Source organism: Erigeron canadensis, chromosome 9, assembly GCF_010389155.1.
Source record: "Erigeron canadensis isolate Cc75 chromosome 9, C_canadensis_v1, whole genome shotgun sequence".
In the NCBI taxonomy this organism is placed as follows: Eukaryota; Viridiplantae; Streptophyta; class Magnoliopsida; order Asterales; family Asteraceae; genus Erigeron; species Erigeron canadensis.
This window is the reverse complement of record NC_057769.1, coordinates 20,974,756-20,995,054: the sequence shown is the minus strand read 5'-3', so window position 1 is coordinate 20,995,054 and position 20,299 is coordinate 20,974,756.

The following is a 20,299-nucleotide window of genomic DNA, read 5'->3' as shown; positions in this document are numbered from 1 at the left end:
TTGTCAGATGTACAGCGTCGAAGGCACAATAGAGGCAGGATTACTGATGTTAAGGTTTCAATTAAGCCTGGTGCCAAGCATTTTGTTGTTGAGGTACAATACTTTGGTGGACCTAAAAGGACTACTGAGAACCCGGATGTCAATCAGTATGGTCATTCCGAGCATGTTGAGATGTTGAGGCTGTTGGAGGGGAGGCAGAGGAAGAATAAAGTTGAAAGAGGCTGGGAGTATGTTTGCAAAATCTCATCAAGTTCAAGGAAACATTGAAGAAAGATTAGGCCTTGATCCTGAGGATACTCAGCCGATTTCATCAGTCTCAAAGAGAAGGAAAACTGGCGAAGGGCCATCTGTTTAAGTTTTCCTTCTAACTATTATCTGCTTGTAATTTTGTGTACTCTCTTGTAATTTATTTGAAATTGTATGTATATACAAGTTGCCAGATTGTAACCTACAAGTAAGATATCTGATAAGATCTACAAACACTTAAAACAAAATCCAAGACATTTGATGATCTATAAAAATGTCTTGGAAACTTAATAGGTTTTATCAAATTCAAGTATTTCAAACTTAAACTTGTATAGAAACAAGTTTGAAAATACTTGACAATATTTCAGGACAATTAGGGGGAATTTGTTAGGTCCAGTTTTAACTAAACTGGAGCTCTCCAGTGACATCTGGAGAGCATGAGGAATTGTCCGAAATATTAGAAGTCCAGTTGCATTGTACAGGTTTAGCAACTGATGACTTTCTCCAGTTGAGATCAGACGACTAGAATCTGAAGACCTTCCAGTTGAAGTCAAAGACAACAAATGGAAGATAGAGATTGGCAATGGCAGCGAAGCCCAGTTGACAATCTACCAGATCAATCAACTGGAGAATCCTCCAGTGTAAATGCTCTTACAAAGCTTTACACTGATTACGAGGAGGACCTTTTTACTTTACATCCTTTTTAACCGGACAATGATATTGTCTTTGGATAAAGATACAAAGATGTAGAGTGGTTGAATAAAGTAACCTTTTGTCTTACTTTATTTAACACACACAAAGGATTATTTAAACAATACTTTTGTGTGCTGTCAACCATATTTGTACATCGAAGTTGAGATCCCCATGCTCAATCTTCGACTATAAATAGAGGTCCTTGCACAAGCTGTTTCAATAACTTTGCAAATACATATATTCTGCAATATTGGTGAACTTGTGCAATATTCTCTCAATCGTAAAAAGGAACATTTCACAACTCTAAGTGTTTCGATTGTTAAGGAGAATTTCCAAGTTTAGATCAATTGTAATTCATGGGTTGTTAGGATATTTACATTCTTGTATTATCTTGGTTCCGCAACAACCTTGTATTTTATTTGAACAAGTAATAAATAAAATACACTTGAAAATTACATATTGTCTCACCAGTTTATATACTCGTCATTTATATTATTGCACTTATTTATATTCTGTAACTCCAGCTAACCTGGTACACGATCAATCTAAACTGGTCACTTCCAGATTAATTGATCGTGTTGCAAAGTTCACTCACCATCGACATAGAGGTGTCTTCAGCACCCATCTAGTAATAGTTGGGACTTACAAGTATCAAAAACTTGTACTCTCCCCCTTGATGTATGCATAGGAACATTCTTGAATAAGTGTAAATAAACAATTTGAAGATCTTAAATGAAATCTGTTGATGAATACTCTTTTGTAGCTTTACTTCTTGGTCTTGAATCTTCCAATCAATTTTCAACTTTTCGTAGCGTTGATCTTTGTTACATTTAACTTGAGCACTTTGGAGAGTAAATTTTTGAATGAAATTTGGATAAATCTCTTATGAAGTGATCATGCTCCCCCTTAATTCATGAATATAAACATTTTTGGAGCATCTTTGAATATCATATCCCTATCTTTGTAATTATCTCTTTAAAATCAAGAACTCAACTCTGAAAATGAACAACTCAAATCTGAAAATCTGAGCTCAATTGACCGAATTTCCATTAATTGCAAGTTTTCCCATCAATCCCATAAGTTTTCCCATCAATCCCATAAGTTTTCCCATCAATCCCATACACTAAATATTCTCTCTTATCTTTTATCCGTAACCTCCATACACTCACTACAACCTTCTTGCTAACTCCATGTTTGCACAAATCAAGCTCAAAGGTTTTCTTTCTCAATCAATCATAATCTTTTTCTCCCCCTCATAATGACAAGGTTGGGAACCAATGTCATTATGCAAACATTGATTGATAGAATAGGAAAAGAAATATCACAAGTTAAAATTAGATTTGCATGGAGAAATATCAAACATCAACACATCAACCCCATTCAATAGTCCTAACCCAAAGAATCCTAAGGGTAACTAAAATGTAAGGTTGAAGTTGTTGGTACAAATGTTATAGTATGGTGTCGGTGGTTTTTGTGTTTGTGAGATGAGAAATGGAAAAACCGGATAAGGATGATCCGTTAACATGTTCAAAAAATCAAAAGGATTAATGAAATGACTGATAGAAATGTATGACATTTTTCGGATTTCCTATGTATCATTGAATTATGCACAAAGCAATTTTCTAACATAGTTCGGTCTTGTAGCTTTTCAACTAAGAGATTGCTTCAAAGAATAGAAATCTTGGTCAGTGTCACCTAAGGCGTTCGATAACCACAATCTATTATCCTTAAAGACTTTTAGGAAACATCCGAGGTCACTGATAGACTTCTCGTTCACTCAATAATCACATAAATGTAATTATGAGACCTACGTTCAACGTTGGAAAAGATATTAGCATTAGTAGGATTTCTATTTGATCATTGTGGAATATCAATTAATATATCACTACAAATGTTCCGGCTATATCACATAGATATGCAATAATATGACAAAGATATGTCTCAAATGTGTCTTAAGAACATGAATAAGGATCAAATTAATGATCAAGCAAGATAGCTCTAGACACAACGTGATCAAATGAAGTCGGGGACTGGAGCAGAGTGTTGCCCTTATTCAATATCAACATCTTCCAAATGAAGAGTCAATAGAAATGTGAAAATCTCCGTGAGAAATAAAACAAGTATTTGTTAAGAAACACTTGAGTGGTTAGGTAAAGATGTGTATCGCTTCACTAGGTCCATGAAGTCTTAATAAAGATATCAATAAATGACATCCGATCTAAATGTGTTTTACCCGACGATTTTGAGAAATTTAGGGAAGGGTGACATTTCTTTTAACCCTTTTCTCACAACATATCACCATAACCTCTCACTTTTCGACTTTACTCCCTCCATCCTATTTGCACGAAACCATCATCACTCAAAATAGAAGTGAATACTCCGGGGTTAGAATTCATCGGTGATGATGAAGTTCATGGAGTGAATGAATCGCTCATGTGCAAACTAAACGCCGAACTTCAATTGATGAAAAATCATTTGAAAATCATCAAATGTGTGTAAGAAAATGATTTGAAAACACATTTGAAGTTTTGAAATTTTTAAAATCACAAACTCTCCCTTAATCTATGCAAAGGTAGATCTTAAAAGTTTTCATAGAAAGGTAGAGCAAAGATTGGTTTTTGTGAAGTCAAATAGAGTAAAATCTTTGTTGTGATATACACATGGGAAAAAAAATTTGAGAGTCTAAAAGTGAACAACATTTTAAGAAACACAAAGTTTTGGCGTTAACAACAATGATCATAGTAAGACTACTAGGGAGTACACAAAGGCGTTCAATCCTTCGCATCTTACATCAACAAGTTGAATGCAAATAAAACATTTAAGCACATTTAACTCAATCAATTGTTCAAGATGAGACAACTAGAGAGTATACAAAGGCGTTCAATCCGTCGCTTCTCATATCAACAACTGAGAGTAACAAAATCTTTTGATAAGAAAATAATTCTTTTGAAAATAAATAAAACTTTTTAATAACGGGTTATACACAGAGTATGTATAAGCTATAAAGTAATAAATAAGTCATTTAAACATGGGTTACTGTTAGAAATCCAAAAATAGTGATAAATTGTAATTTAAGTTAGTGGACTTAGTTGTTGTTAAGACATGGTGAAATGATTTCTAAGCTTGAGGGACTAGGAGTGTTAATTAGCTTAATTGTAGATTTAGACTATAAATACCCTTAACTCCTTAGAAATCATAAGCCTTTTGATCCATTTTTACACACACTTAATACAGTATGTTCCAATCTCTCTCTCTCTCTAGAAATCACACACACTTTATCTGCCATTGTTGAGATCAAATCCAGAGCAGAAATCGTGTTATAACAGTTACATACAGAGTATATGTAAACCACAAAGATATAAATAAAACTATGAAGCCCGGGTTACATACATAGCATATGTAAGCCATTTAAAAAACTTTTTTGGTTTTTTTTTTTTTGATTTTTATCTTTTCAAATTTTGTATTTTGTTTTTCAAGAATGTATCAAGAACAAAATAAGTTAAGATTCAAGATTTAACATGCCAAGCTTAGAGATAAGAAAGTTAAACCTTTTCTCATCAAATGGTTTGGTAAACAAATCTGCAAGTTGATAGCCAGTTCCCACAAAGTAGAGCTCGATGTCACCTTTCTCAATATGATCTTTGAGAAAATGATATCTCACATCAATATGTTTTGATCGAGAGTGGTTTACTGAGTTAACTGCAAAAGCGATAGCACTTTGAGAGTCACAATAGATGGGAATATGATCATATTTCAGACCATAATCAGTAAGCTGAGTCTTCATCCATAACACTTGAGCACAACAACTAGCCGCAGCCACATATTCAGCTTCAGCTGTTGATAGTGACACACAATTTTGTTTCTTGGAAGACCAACTCACAATTTTATCACCCAAAAATTGTAAAGTACCGGAAGTGCTCTTGCGATCAAGCTTACAACCTGGATGATCTGCATCTGAATAGGCAATTAAATTAAATCCAGTATCCCTTGGATACCAGAGACCTAAATTGGGTGTACCCTTCAGATAACGAAAGATTCGTTTCACAACTTGATAATGTAAATCAGTAGGAGCAGCTTGATACCTAGCAACATACATGTTGCAAACATTATATCTGGGCGAGATGCTGTAAGATACAACAATGAACCAATCATACTTCTATATCTCTTTTGGTCAAATGGTTTCCCATTTTTATCATCATTAATGTTTGTACGAGCAGGCATTGGAGTTGAAATTGAAGAACAAGTAGTCATATCAAACTTTTTCAACATGTCATGAATATACTTACCTTGTGATATGAAAATACCATTTGGTAGTTGTTTGATTTGAAGACCCAAAAAGTAGTTCATTTCTCCAATCATGTTCATTTCAAAATGATTAACCATTAGAGATGAAAAGTTTCGGCAAAATGTTTGACTGGTTGACCCAAAGATAATGTCATCAATATATATTTGGACAAGAAGAACATGTTTACCTTGTTTACGAATGAACAGGGTAGGGTCTATTTGTGCCTTTGGTAAAGCCACCTCTAATCAAGAAAGTAGATAAGGAATCATACCATGCTCGGGGTGCTTGCTTAAGACCGTAGAGAGCTTTCTCTAACCTGTACACATGGTATGGTCTTTTGGGATCAACAAAAACCTTTTGGTTGTTCATCGTAAACTTCTTCTTTGAGATCACCATTCAAGAAAGCTGTTTTCACATCAATTTGAAACACAGTGAAGTTTCTGAATGCGGCATAAGCTAAGAAAATCCGAATGGCTTCCATTCTTGCAACTAGAGCAAAAGTTTCGTCGAAGTTAACACCAGGTTGCTGGCAATAACCCTTTGCAACTAATCGAGCTTTGTTCCTTACTACCACTCCATTCTCATCCTTCTTGTTCTTGAAAATCTACTTTGTGCCAATAGGTTCATCTTTTCTTGGATTTGGAACTAATCTCCATACTTTCAGTCTTTCAAACTGAGCAAGTTCGTCTTGCATAGCTTTAACCCATTCTGGATCTCGAAGAGCTTCAGAAACAGTTTTGGGTTCAATGTTGCTAAGAGAAAATGCAACAAGACACTCATTCACCAAAGTACGAGTAGTTACTCCGGCTTGTGGATCTCCAATAATATTATCAACAGAATGATCTTTTCACATACGTGACCATTTGCGATCATGGGGAAGCGGATCTTGTTGATTGATATCAACATCATCATCATTAAAACCAGAGTTTTGCTGAGAGATGGAATCATAACTTGGTAGAACAGCTTCCTCGTAAGATGGATGATCGAAATCAAGAGGCACATATACATTTGGAGTGTTCATCTGATTGGTAGTCTGGGTATATTGGGTAGGTTGTTCTTGAACATTCACTGGAGAAGAATTATCAGCAGAGGTTTGAGAAGAAGAATCATTAGAAGAGGATGAAGAATTACTACTTGAAGAAGTAGCATCTTGCTCAGAAGAACTTGATGATGATTCATGATGGTTGTCAGGAACTGGATCATGATTCGGAATTGGTTCAATGATGATTTGAGGTTCTTCATCATGAATCGGTTTAGAATTGTAGAATTCTTCAAAAAGAATATCTAACTCATCACTTGTTGGAGCTGGAAACTTCTTGAATTTAGATGCTAAAGTAGAAGTCCTTGATGAAGTATTTGAATCACTTGGATCATTACTTGTTGGTAGCAAACTTTCTTGCTCAAAGATCATGCCTGACATCTCATCAAACCAAACATTCATTGTTTCTTGAATTGTGTTTGTTCGGCGATTGTAAATTTGGTAGGCAATTGATGTCTTGGAATAACCAACAAAGTAACCTTCAGCGCCTTTCTTCTCGAACTTTCCAAGATTTTCCCGATCATTCAAAGTATAACAAACACACCCAAAGATATGAAAATAGTTGATGTTGGGTTTCCGTTTGTTAACAACCTCATAAGGAGTCTTCTCAAAACGCTGATTAACAATGGATCGATTCTGAGTGTGACAAGCAGTGTCAATAGCTTCAGCCCACATGTTGGAAGGCAACTTAGAATAAGCAAACATGGTTCTTGCTGCTTCCACAAGCGTTCGATTTCTCCTTTCAATGACACCATTTTGTTGTGGGGTACGAACCGCAGAGAATTGGTGAGTAATGCCTTTGGATTAACAAAATTCATTGAACACGGCATTTTTGAACTCAGTTCCGTTATTCGAACGAATGTAACGAACTGGAAGTTGAAGATTTACTTGAGTAGAAGTGATGAAATCGATCAGAGTTTGAGTTGTTTCATCTTTGGAGGCAAGAAACTTGACCCAAGTATATCTTGAATAATCAACAATAACCAAGATGTATCTCTTCCCATTTCGGCATTGTACTTTCATTGGCCCACAAAGATCCATGTGAAGCAAATGAAGAGGTGCTAATGAATTAGGAGATTTCTTTAGTTTATGAGAAGCTCGTTTAATCTTCCCAACAGCACAAGAAGGACACACATGCTCACTTTCATACTTATAGTCTGGCAAGCCTTCAACAAGATGCTTGTTGACCAAAGTATTGATGGTAGGAAAATTTAGGTGAGAAAGCCTTCTATGCCACAACCAAGAGTTCTTTGATGTAGCTTTCGAAATGAGACAAATATTATCGGTTGGTTGGTTATCATCGAGATTAACGGTAAAAAGGTTATCATCGCGGTCGCCACACAAAATGTCAACTCCATCTAGAGTTTGAACTTTGCAAAGAGATTGTCGAAAAAGAACTTGAAGATTGTTGTCACAGAATTGTCCAACACTGAACAAGTTATGACTTAATCCTTCAACATAGTGAACTTTCTTAGTGACAATTCCATTGCGTTCAATATCACCATAGCCTAAGATAGGAGCGAAATTGTTGTTCCCAAATCGAACAGTTCCCATGAATCGTTCGATAAAGTTCTTGAGCAATGCTTTATTTCCAGTCATGTGTTTTGAACATCCGGAGTCAAGTATCCAAACACAGATGGTTATTTCCTGCAATCAAATAGAATTAACCGACTTTAGGTACCCACTTGAAGACGGGTCCTTTGTGATTAGTTAAAACAGGCAGGGTATATAACTTAGTAAACACATACAAACATGTTTTAAAATCAACATAGGCATTAACAAACACATTATCAACAAGCACATTTGGATTAAACAAACGAACATTAACACACGAATCAAAAGTAACATGTCTACCAGCATTCAAACCATACACATGAGAATTAACATTGTTTACAACATCACAAGGCATAGCCTTGGCACCATTAACATTGTTTTTGAAAGAGGATTTAAAAGATAAACTGTTTAACACATCAGAAACAAGCTTCTTCTTACTACCCGCTTTTCTCCTTTGCCTTTTCTTCCTTTTCTCAACTTTAGTGATCTTAGGTACTAAAGACTTAGCTACCCATTTAGACTCACTAATCATGCTCTTTCCACCTGTTGGATTGACACTAAGAAGATTAGAACGAGAGTTTTGAAGCATTTTTATCTTTTTAGACTCTTTTGGAGGTGCGAAAACTTCTTCTTTCTTAGGTTTATCATCAGAAAACCAGTCATATCTATCCCTATACCTAGTTACACCATTTGAAGCATCCCTAGTTAGCAAAACTGAGCTAGATTTAGACACTTTAGGTAATGAACTAGATTGAGTGTTAGATGAAGAAACATTTGAATTGATTTCCAGAAGCTTCACTTTGTTGTATTTGATTTTGACATGCTTTTCCGGGGTAGGACACTTTGTTTTTAACTTATCGATTCTTGGTTTTGTGACAGTCTTTGGTTCAGTCTTGACAAGTTTGGGAATAACTCGTTTCTTTGAATAATATGAAGTTGGAGCTTTAAAAACAATTTTGGAGATTCCTCTTTTGATTCAACTTTGATTTGGGTAAATTCAATCTTTTTCTCAGTTTCAGAATCAAAAACATTTTCTCCCTCCATGAATTTATCAAAATCATCTTTTGTGAATGGTTTTACCGGAGAGATTTTTGAAAAATCAAGAATCTTGGTTTCGAACTTCACACTATGGGTAGTCTCAGGAATTAGATCAACTTGAACTGACACATCTTTGGTTTCACAAGAAATTAGAGTAGAAGTATCAACACCTATACTAGCACTAAGCTGAGGGTGAACAACTAACTTTTCAAGAGAATCTCAAGTGAAAAACCTATAGTAGTACCATATCAAAACTAAACTATGCGCAAGTTCGTCATAAGATAAATCAGATTGCACATAATCATCAGCTATAGTAGCAGCAGTTTGAAATGAGTACTCAAGAGAATCAGTTAAGGTTTGGGTAGAGGAATTTGTAGATGAAACACAAGTAGTCTGAGTGGAATGGTCTACTAAAACACTTAGGTCAGTTTGAGAAGAAACATCCATACAAACTTTCTTAGTTTCCACAACAGCTAATTTATCCTCCAAATTCGGACTTTGAGACTTTAAATGATCAATAACATTTTGTTGAGATTCCACCTTTTGTTTCAAACCTTCTATTTCTTTTTCCAAAATTGTGGATGGAACATACATTTTAGTAGGTTTAGATGAAATACCAATTGACTCTTGGTTTTAAAAATTTGATGCTATTTCTTCTAATGTGAAAATTGAAGAGTCTTTAAAATTACAGGAAGCATTTATAGCATCACAGTTAACCAAAAATTCAGTTTGAGGTATTTTCTCAACATCATCAGTCTCAAATTCGTCATCCAGTGGACGAATAAATTGTTGTACCATACCAAGGTGAAGAAATTTTTCATCATACAAAGGTTCAATTTGTTCTTTTGCCTTTTGTAATGGAGTGATATTCTCAAATCCCAACCCATGAAGAAGTTCCGATTTGTCAATTTTTGACTTGTTGAAATAGGCGGTAAAATCCAAAAGAGGGTTTTGTTCAACTTTATATAACTTCTCTTGATAGAAAAGTATATTCCTTTTAAATTCCTCAATTTGTTTTTTAAGATTTTCAATCTCAACACCTTTCAAAAAACAAGTATGATTTTGTAATAACACGATTTTCATCACCGAATTCACATCAACAATGGTGTTTGGTTAGTGTGTGTGTTCTTGGTGTTTGTGTGTGTGTTGAGAGAGAATTGGGATTAAGTGTGTGTGATTAAGGTGTAAAAGTATGAAATGTTATGTGTGTGTTATGAAAGGTTATGATTTCTAAGTTGATGAGGGCTATTTATAGGCTAATCTAAACAACTATGCTAATTATCACAATTAGCCCCTCAACCTTAGAAATCACAATCTCATGACTTAACAACAAGTAAGTCCTATAACTTAAATTACAATGTATCACTATTTTGGATTTCTAACATTCTCCCCCTTAGTGATATATTGTAAGGAATGAAGTATGTGTTATTTTGTCTTGTAGGTATGAATTTGATGAGCCCGGTGGTGAAGACAATTGGTGTGTTGAAACAAGTCTTCAAAACTTTCTCATCGTCTTTGGAAAACTTGATTCAGTCTTGGTCTTGGACTTCTTGATGTTAAATCATTTGTTGATTCTCAATGTTCTTTTTGAACAGAGAATGATAAGTGTGTGTGTGTATTAAATCTTCGAGAATTGTTGAATCAGGAATCAGAGTTGTCTTTTGATATGCAGAAGGTATGAATTGGTTTTGGATTCTTCAATCTTTGATTCTTGAATTTTTGATGTCTTGGAATGAATCTTCAGAAATATGTACTCTCCCCCTTGATTTATGCATTGTAGCTTTTGGTAAAGTGTTATTGTATGACTTTGAAGATCTTGTATAAATTGAATTGATGAAGACTCTTTTGAAGCTTTTCTTCTTTGTCTTGAATCTTCAATCTTTTGTCCTTTGAAGCTTTGATCTTTGTCACATCATCTTAAGCACTTTTGAGAGTAAACATTTGAATGAGGTTTTGAAAAGTCTCTTATGAAGTAATCATGCTCCCCCTCAATTCATGAGTAATCACGGTCTCTTCGATTTTTGAAAAGTCTCTTGTTACATCTTGAATGTATATCCTTTTCTTTCGAGATGAATAATCTTCAAGTTGAATTTGGAACCCTTGCAGTTTGGAATGAAATTGACAAACAAACTTGAAGAAGAATGATGAGTTGATGTCACAAATGAAATTTGAGATAAAAGAACTCCAAATAAACTTGAAAACTTCCAACAAGAAGCTGAATGATAGTATCTCGGAAAGAAAATCAAGAAAACTTGAAACAACCAAACACAAACTTTTCTCCTTGTCCTTATCAATCATTCTAATTTCTTCTCCTAATCAATAATCAATCATACTATTTTCTCCCCCTCATAATGACAAAGTTGGGTACCAATGTCATTATGCAAACATTGATTGATTCGAATGTTAAAAGAAATAATCATGACTAAAATCTAGACATTATGCACATGGAGAATTATCAACCATCAAAACATCAATCTAACCAAATAAACCAACCCAATTGTTCCTATGGGTGACTAAAATGTAAGATTGAAGTTGTTGGGATAAACATTTTAGCATGGTGTTGGTGTTTTCTGTGTTGGGGTAATGAGAAATGAAAACCGGATAAGCATGATCCGTTTACATTTGCAAAAATCGAAAGGATTAATGAAATGACCGAAAGAAATGTATACCATTTATCGGATTTCCTATGTATCATTGAGAAATGCACAAAGCACAACTCTAACATAGTTCGGTCTTTTGGCTTTTCAACCTCGAGAATGCTTCAAAGAATGTAAACCATGGTCAATGTCACCTAAGCGTTCGATAACCATGTTCTACTATCCTTAAAGACTTCATCTGAAAAATCCAAGGTCACAATAGACTTCTTGGTAATTCAATAATCACACAAAGGTAATTATGAAACCTACTTTCAAAGCTGGAGGTGATGTTAGCAATGGTAGGATTTCCATTTGATCATCGTGAAATATCAATTAAGATATCACTACAAATGTTCCGGCTATATCACAAAGATAAGCATTTATATCACAAAGATATGACGCAAATGTGTCCTAAAGAATGAAAAATGATCAAATCAACGATCAATCAAGATAGCTCTAGACACGAAGTGATCAAATGAAGTCGGGGACTGGAGAAGAGTGTCACCCTTTTTCAATATCAACATGTTCCAAATGAAGAGTCAATAGAAATGAGAAAATCTCCGTGAGAAATAAAACAAACATTTGTTAAGAAACACTTGAGTGGTTAGGTAAAGATGTGTATCGCTTCACTGGGTCCATGAAGGCTTCTTCAATATCGAGATATCAACAAATAACATCCGATAGAAATGTGTTTTACCCGATGATTTGAGAATTTTAGAGAAGGGTATCAATTCTTTTAACCCTTTTCTCACAACATATCACCATAACCTCTCACTTTTCGACTTTACTCCCTCCATCCTAGTTACACGAAATCATCATCACTCAAAATACCCTCACTATCTAATGAAAGAAGTGAATACTCCGGGGTTAGAACTCATCGGCGATGATGAAGTCCATGGAGTAAATTTTGAGAAAACCTAGTCGCTCATGTGCAAACTAAACACGGAACTTTCTTTGGAGAAAATCTTTTGAAAATCATCAAATGTGAAAAAAAAATGATTTAAAAACACATTTGAAGTTTGACAGAGGTTTGAAATCACAAACTCCCCCTTAATCTAAGCAGAGATATATCAAAATGTTTTCATAGAAAGGTGGAGCAAAAATGAATTTCACAAAAACCACAATGATTTGACTCAATCAATTGGTCAAGATGAGACAACTCGGGAGTACACAAAGGCGTTCAATCCTTTGCTTCTCATATTAACAATTGAGAGTTTTTGAAACATGAAATTCATTTGAAAAACTTGAAGATGTTTGCAACAAAATCAAGACTCTTGAAGAGAATTGTTTGCAATTTTAATCAAATGAAAAATTGCCATTACACATACATATTCATATAAGACCACTTGGAAGTACATAAAGGCATTCAATTCCGCGTTATCTTATATCAATCTATATGTATAACAACACGAATTTATACCAACTTTGAAATATAAATAATTTCAATTAAGAACGGGTTATGCACAGAGTATGCATAAGCCATTTTGAAATAAATAGCTCAATTAAGAACGGGTTGCATACAGAATATATGCAAGCCATTAAAAAACTTTTTGTTTCTTTTTGAAAAAAAAAATTTTACTTTTGTATTTGATTTTATCTTTTCAATTTTAATTTTCTGAAAAATGTATCAAGAATTCCTTCAATGGTAAAGTGATTCAAGAATCAAAATTCAACATACCAAGTTTAGAGATTAGAAAGTTAAACCTCTTTTCATCCAGTGGTTTAGTGAACAAATCAGCGAGTTGGTAGTTAGTTCCCACGAAGTAGAGCTCAATGTCACCTTTCTCAATGTGATCTTTGAGAAAATGATATCTAACATCAATGTGCTTTGAACGAGAGTGGTTTACTGAGTTGACAACAATTGCAATGGCACTTTGCGAATCACAATAGATAGGGACACGATCATAATTCAGACCATAATCGGTAAGTTGTGTTTTCATCCATAACACTTGAGCACAACAACTAGCCGCAGCCACATATTCAGCTTCAGCAGTTGACAGTGACATACAGTTTTGCTTCTTGGATGACCAACTTACAATCTTATCACCTAAGAATTGTAAAGTACCAGATGTGCTTTTGCGATCAAGCTTACAACCTGGATGATCTGCATCTGAATAGGCAGTTAAATTGAATCAAGTATCCCTTGGATACCAGAGAACAAGATTGGGTGTACCCTTCAGATAACGAAAAATTCGTTTCACTGCTTGGTAATGTAAATCAGTCGGAGCAGCTTGATACCTAGCACAAATACATGTTGCAAACATTATATCTAGGCGAGATGCTGTAAGGTACAACAATGAACCAATCATACTTCTATATCTCTTCTGGTCAAATGGTTTCCCATTTTTATCAGCATTAATGTTTGTACAAGCAGCCATTGGGGTTGAAATTGAAGAACATGAAGTCATATCAAACTTTTTCAACATATCTTTAATGTACTTACCTTATGATATAAAAATACCAGTTGGTAATTGTTTGATTTGTAGACCCAAAAAGTAGTTCATTTCCCCAATCATGCTCATTTCAAAATGATTGACCATTAGAAATGAAAAGTTTTGGCAAAAAGTTTGACTGGTTGACCCAAAAATAATGTCATCAACATATATTTGGACAAGTAAAACATGCTTACCTTGTTAACGAATAAACAAGGTAGGGTCAATAGTGCCTTTGGTAAAGCCTCCTTTAAGTAAAAAAGTAGTTAAGGAATCATACCATGCTCGGGGTGCTTGCTTCAAACCATAGAGAGCCTTGTCTAACCTGTAGACATGATTTGGTCTCTAAGAATCAACAAAACCTTCAGGTTGCTCCACGTAAACCTCTTCTTTGAGATCACCATTCAAGAACGCTGTCTTTACATCCATTTGAAACACTGTGAAATTTCTGAATGCAGCATAAGCTAAGAATATGCGAATGGTCTCCATTCTTGCACCAGGAGCGAAAGTTTCGTCAAAGTCCACACCAGGTTGTTGGCAATAACACTTCGCAACTAATCGAGCTTTGTTCCTTACTACAACTCCATTTTCATCCTTCTTATTCTTGAAAATCCACTTGGTGCCAATTGGTTCTTCTTTCCTTGGATTTGGAACCAACCTCCATACCTTCAGCCTTTCAAACTGAGCTAGTTCATCTTGCATCACTTTAACCCACTCTGGATCACTAAGAGCTTCAGAGATTGTTTTGGGTTTGATGTTACTCAGTGAAAGTGCAACAAGACACTCATTGACTGAAGTACGGGTAGTAACACCAGCTTGTGGATCTCCAATTATCTGCTCTGTAGGATGATCTCTACGCATACGTGACCATTTGTTGTCATGAGGAAGAATATCTTGTTGATGAATATCAACATCATCATCATTAAAGCTTGAGTTCTGTTGAGAAATGGAATCATAACTCGGAAGAACTCTTTCCTCAAAATCTGGATGATCAAAATCTAGTGGCACATACACAGTTGGAGTATTTGATGGGTTTGTTGTCTGGGTGATCTGAGAAGGTTGTTCTTGAACATTCTTTTGAGAATAAATATCACTTGAAGATGATGCTTCTTGCTTTGAAGAATTTGAAGATGGTTCATGATTGCTGTCAGGAACTGGTTCATTTGTTTGAAAGTAATAATTGTTCGGAATTGGTTCATTGATGACTTGAGGTTCCTTTGCTTGAATCGGTTTTGAATTGTAGAACTCTTCAAAAAGAATATCTAGTTCTTCACTTGTTGGAGTAGGATACTTCTTGAACTTGGAAGCTAAGGTAGACGTCCTTGAGGAAGCACTTGAAGTACTTGGATCACTAATTGTTAGCAAACTTTCTTGTTCAAAAATCATGCCAGACATCTCATCAAACCAAACATTCATGGTTTCTTGAATTGTGTTTGTTCGGTGATTGAAGATGCGATAGGCAATCGATGTCTTTGAGTAACCAACAAAGTAACCTTCGTCACCTTTCTTTTCAAACTTTCCAACATTTTTCCGATCATTCAAGGTATAACAGACACACCCAAAAATATGGAAGTAAATGATGTTGGGTTTGCGTTTGTTAATAACCTCATTAGGAGTCTTTCCATGACGCTGATTGATAATGGACCGATTCTGAGTTTGACAGGCAGTGTCAACAGCTTCAGCCCACATGTTCGATGGTAATTTGGAATAAGCAAGCATTGTCCTTGCTGCTTCCACCAGCGTTCGGTTTCTCCTTTCAACGACACCATTTTGTTGTGGGGTGCGGGCAGCAGAGAATTGGTGAGTAATGCCTTTTGATTTGCAAAATTCATCGAAGACGACATTTTTGAACTCAGTACCGTTATCCGAACGGATGTAACGGACTGGAAGTTGAAGATTTACTTGGGTGGAGGTGATGAAATCGATCAAAATTTGAGTAGTTTCATCTTTTGATGCAAGAAACTTTACCCAAGTATATCTTGAAAAATCATCAACGATAACTAGAATGTATCTCTTCCCGTTTCGCCTTTGTACTTTCATAGGTTCACAAAGATCCATGTGAAGCAAATGAAGAGGTGCCAAAGTGTGTGGAATTTTCTTTGGTTTATGAGAAGTTCTTTTGATCTTCCCAACTACACAAGAAGGACAAACATGCTCACTTTCATACTTGTAGTCAGGCAAGCCTTCGACAAGTTGCTTGTTGACTAAAGCATTGATGGTTTGATAATTCAAGTGAGAAAGCCTTCTATGCCACAACCAAGAATTCTTCGAAGTAGCTTTTGAAACAAGACAGATGTTATCAGTTGGTTGGTTATCATCAAGATTAACCGTAAAAAGGTTATCACCACGATCTCCGCAGAGGATATCAACTCCATCTAGAGTTTGGACTTTTCAAAGGGACTGTCGAAAAAGAACTTGAAGATTGTTGTCACAGAATTGTCCAACACTGAACAGATTATGACTCAAACCTTCAACATAATGAACTTTCTTAATGACAATTCCGTTTCTTTCAATATCTCCATAACCTAGAATAGGAGCGAAGTTGTTGTTTCCGAAACGAACAGTTCCCATGAACCTTTCAACAAAGTTCTTGAGCAATGATTTATTGCCAGTCATGTGCTTTGAACACCCGGAATCGAGTATCCATACACAGATGATTATTTTCTGCAATCAAAGATTTTAACCGACTTTAGGTACCCACTTAAAGACGGGTCCTTTGTGATTAGTTAATACAGGCAGGGGGTATAACTTAGGAATTGTATACAAACATGCTTTAGAATCAATATGAGCATTAACAAGCACACCATCAATAAGCACATTCGTATAAAAGGTACGCACATTCACATTTGAATTGAAAGTAACATGTTTAGCAGCATTCAAACAAGCACGAGAATTAATATTGTTTACAGCCTCACACGGCATGGCCTTGGAATTACTAACATTGTTTACTAAAGATGAATTGTTTAAACCAACAGAAACTCTTTTCTTTCTTTTCCAACCATTCTTTCTCATCCTCCTTTTCTTCTTTTCCTCAACAGACACTTGCTTAATACTGATCTTAGGTTCTAATGACTTAGGAACCCAATTGGTCTTTCCACCTATTGAATTGACACTAAGAAGATTAAAATGAAAGGTTTTAAACATTTTCATCTTTTTTGTCTCTTTTGGGGTTGAAACTTCTTGCTTCTTAGGTTTGTCATGTGAAAACCATCCATATCTATCCCTATATCTAGTTGAACCATTCGATGTGTCCTTGTTTAGCAACACTGAGCTAGACTTAGACACCTTAGGTAATGAACTAGATTGAGAGTTAGACGAAGAAGCATTGGTATTGTCTTTTGGTAGTTTCACTTTGTGATACCTTGGTCTTGGTGAGGTCTCAGCTTGTTTCTTCTTGACATGTTTGACAGAATTTGGAGGGGTAGGGGTCATTTGTTCAATCTTGACGAGTTTGGGTTTAACTCGTTCCTTGAAGTAATATGACGTTGGAGCTTTGGACAATGATGGTTTTTGAGATTCCTCTTTTATTTCAGTTTTGATTTTGATAGATTCAATCTTTTTCTCAGTTTCTGAGTCAAAAACATATTCTCCCTCCATGAATTTATCAAAATCATCTTTGGTGAATTCTTTTGAAAATTTAGAAAAATCAGTAATCTTGTTGTCCAACATCACATCACAGTTAGTCTCAGGAATAATGTCAACTTGAACTGACGTATCTTTGGTTTCACAAGAGAATTGAGTAGAAGTCTCAACACCTATACTAGCACTAGGCTTAGGGTGAACAACTAGCTCATCAACATTTTCGCATGTGAAAAACCGATAAAAGTACCATATCAAAACTAAGTTATGCGCAAGATCTTCAACAGATAAATCAGATTGCACATAATTTGCAGCTATGGAAGTAGCAGTAGTTTGACAAGTACATGCAAAACAATCAGTCACGGTCTGGGTGGATGAACTTGTAGATGAAATCACAGATAGTTTGAGTGAAATGGTCTACTAAGGGATTTAGTTCAGTTTGAGTAGAAACATTCACACAAACTTTCTTGATATCCACAACAACTGATTCATTCTTCGAATTCAGACTTTGAGACTGTAGATTATTGATAAGGTTTTGTTGAGATTCCACCTTTTGTTGTAAACCTTCTATTTGTTTTTCCAAAATTGTGGATGGAACATACAATTTAGTTGGTTTAGGTGGGGAAACGACAGATTCTTGGTTTTGAAAATTAGACGCAATCTCTTCTAATTCAAAAATTGATGACTTTTTCGTTTCGTAAGAAGTATTGATGGAATCATAATTAACCAAAAATTTATTGTTTTGAATTTTCTCAACTTCATCAGTCTCAAATTTGTCATCCAATGGACGAATGAAATGTTGAACCATACCAAGTCTCAAAAACTTTTCATCATACAAGGGTTCAATCTTGTCTTTGGCTTTTTACAATGGAGTGATATTCTCAAATCCCAACCCAAGAAGAAGTTCCGATCTATCAATTTTTGATTTATTGAAATAGGCAGTGAAATCCAAGAGAGGATTTTGTTCAACTTTGTACAACTTTTTTTGATAGAAAAGTATATTCTTTTTAAGATCCTCAACTTGCTTTTCAAGGTTTTCAATCTCAATGCCTTTTAGAAAACAATTGTGATTTAAATCAGAAACTTTTCTTTCGAGTTCAATTGTTTTTGGTGTAGCTTCTTGAAGCTTCTTATTCAGAATATCAACATCCATTTGTCTCGCATTCGCACGAAGCCACTCATTGGTCTTTTGAATTTCAAGATCTTGATTGGCTTTTTCATATTCAAGAATGTTCTTTTCTAAATTATGACACTTTTCTAATAACTTAAAATCTGGAGAGGCATTCATCTCACATTCTTTCACCAACATTTGCTCTTTATAATTTTGAAATTCTTGTTTCATAGCATCATATTCAAAAAGTAGTTTTTAATTTTCTTCAAGAAGTTTTGTGCACTCACTTTTAGAAAATAAAATGCTATTTTTCAATTTCTTGTTTTTGTTGGCTAGAGAAGTGAATTGATTTGTCAAGTTGGATAAAGCAATTCTACAAGACTCTTTATCCTTAATTAATGAAAAAGTAGAGTCGAGATTTACCTCTTCATCAGGATATTCCTCGTCAATGCTTTCAGCCTCCAATGCTTTGTCTTTGCTCAACCTTGCCATGAAACATACATTCGCAGACAGATCTTCATCTTCATCATCCGACAGCAAAAGCCACTTGTCGTCCTCAGCAATCAAGGCTTGACCAGCTTCCACTTGCTTTGCCAGTAGCATCTTCTGCTTGTAGTAGTCATAGTTCTTCTTGCGAGGCAGCTTGCAATCCACAGCAAAATGACCAGGAACATCGCAGTTGTAACACTTTTTTTCAAATGCTTTTCCTGTCTCCACCATTTGTTTCTCACTTCCTTCCTTCTTACCTTCCTTCTTATCCACATTCTTTGATCAACTCGATTCTCCTTGTTCAAAATTCTTGTGATGATATTGCTCTTTCTTTGGAAATGCACTTGTTGATGAAGTACGGAGATTGTTATTAGTTGACCTCGCTTTGTAGTACTTTCCTTTGAAATGCTTAGTCACAGCGGCAAGAGCTTGGTAAAATTCCATATGAACACCATCTCTTGGAGGCAAAAAATCATCTCCCTCCTCATCAGACGACGAAACAACAGTCATTTGTTTCTTGAGTGCCTCATAAATCTTTCTTTCAACAATTAATGCCAAAGGATCAGCAGATACAACTTCTGGCAGTTTGTTGGATGAGTACTTGCTAAGAACTTGATGCTCATTCAACTTGAAAGATTCATAAAGGGTATGAATGGTAAACTTGGTTAAATTCTGATGTTGCTTGATTTGAGTTCCAAAATCTTCCCACTCGGGACTAAGAGCTTTGATGAATTTGATATTCAACTCAATTTCAATTTTCTTGACCTTGTTCTTTCTCAGTTCATTGATTACATTGCAAAATCTGTAGTACACGGACTCGAATGATTCATTTGGTGCTTTCTGAAAGTTGTCAAACTCAGTTAAGACATTTGTCAGTCGGATTGTTGAGGTTACATCAGCTCCTTCCATTTGCCTAGCAACTTCATCCCAAATCTCCTTTGTTGTGTCATAGGAATCAGCTGAGCCATACATCTCATCCGGAAGTGCTTGATATAAGCATGACCTAGCTCTGTTGTCAGCAACAGTTCGATCTTTTTGTTCGGCATTTAAAAGATCAGGAGTCAAGATAGCACCGGTAGTAGGATGACGATGCACTGCAAGTCCATTCATGATTGAATCCTTAATCATGTGACCATTAGTCTGACGTTCCACATCATCCATGAACCTTTTCTTCCAAAGTCCATAGTTACCACGATA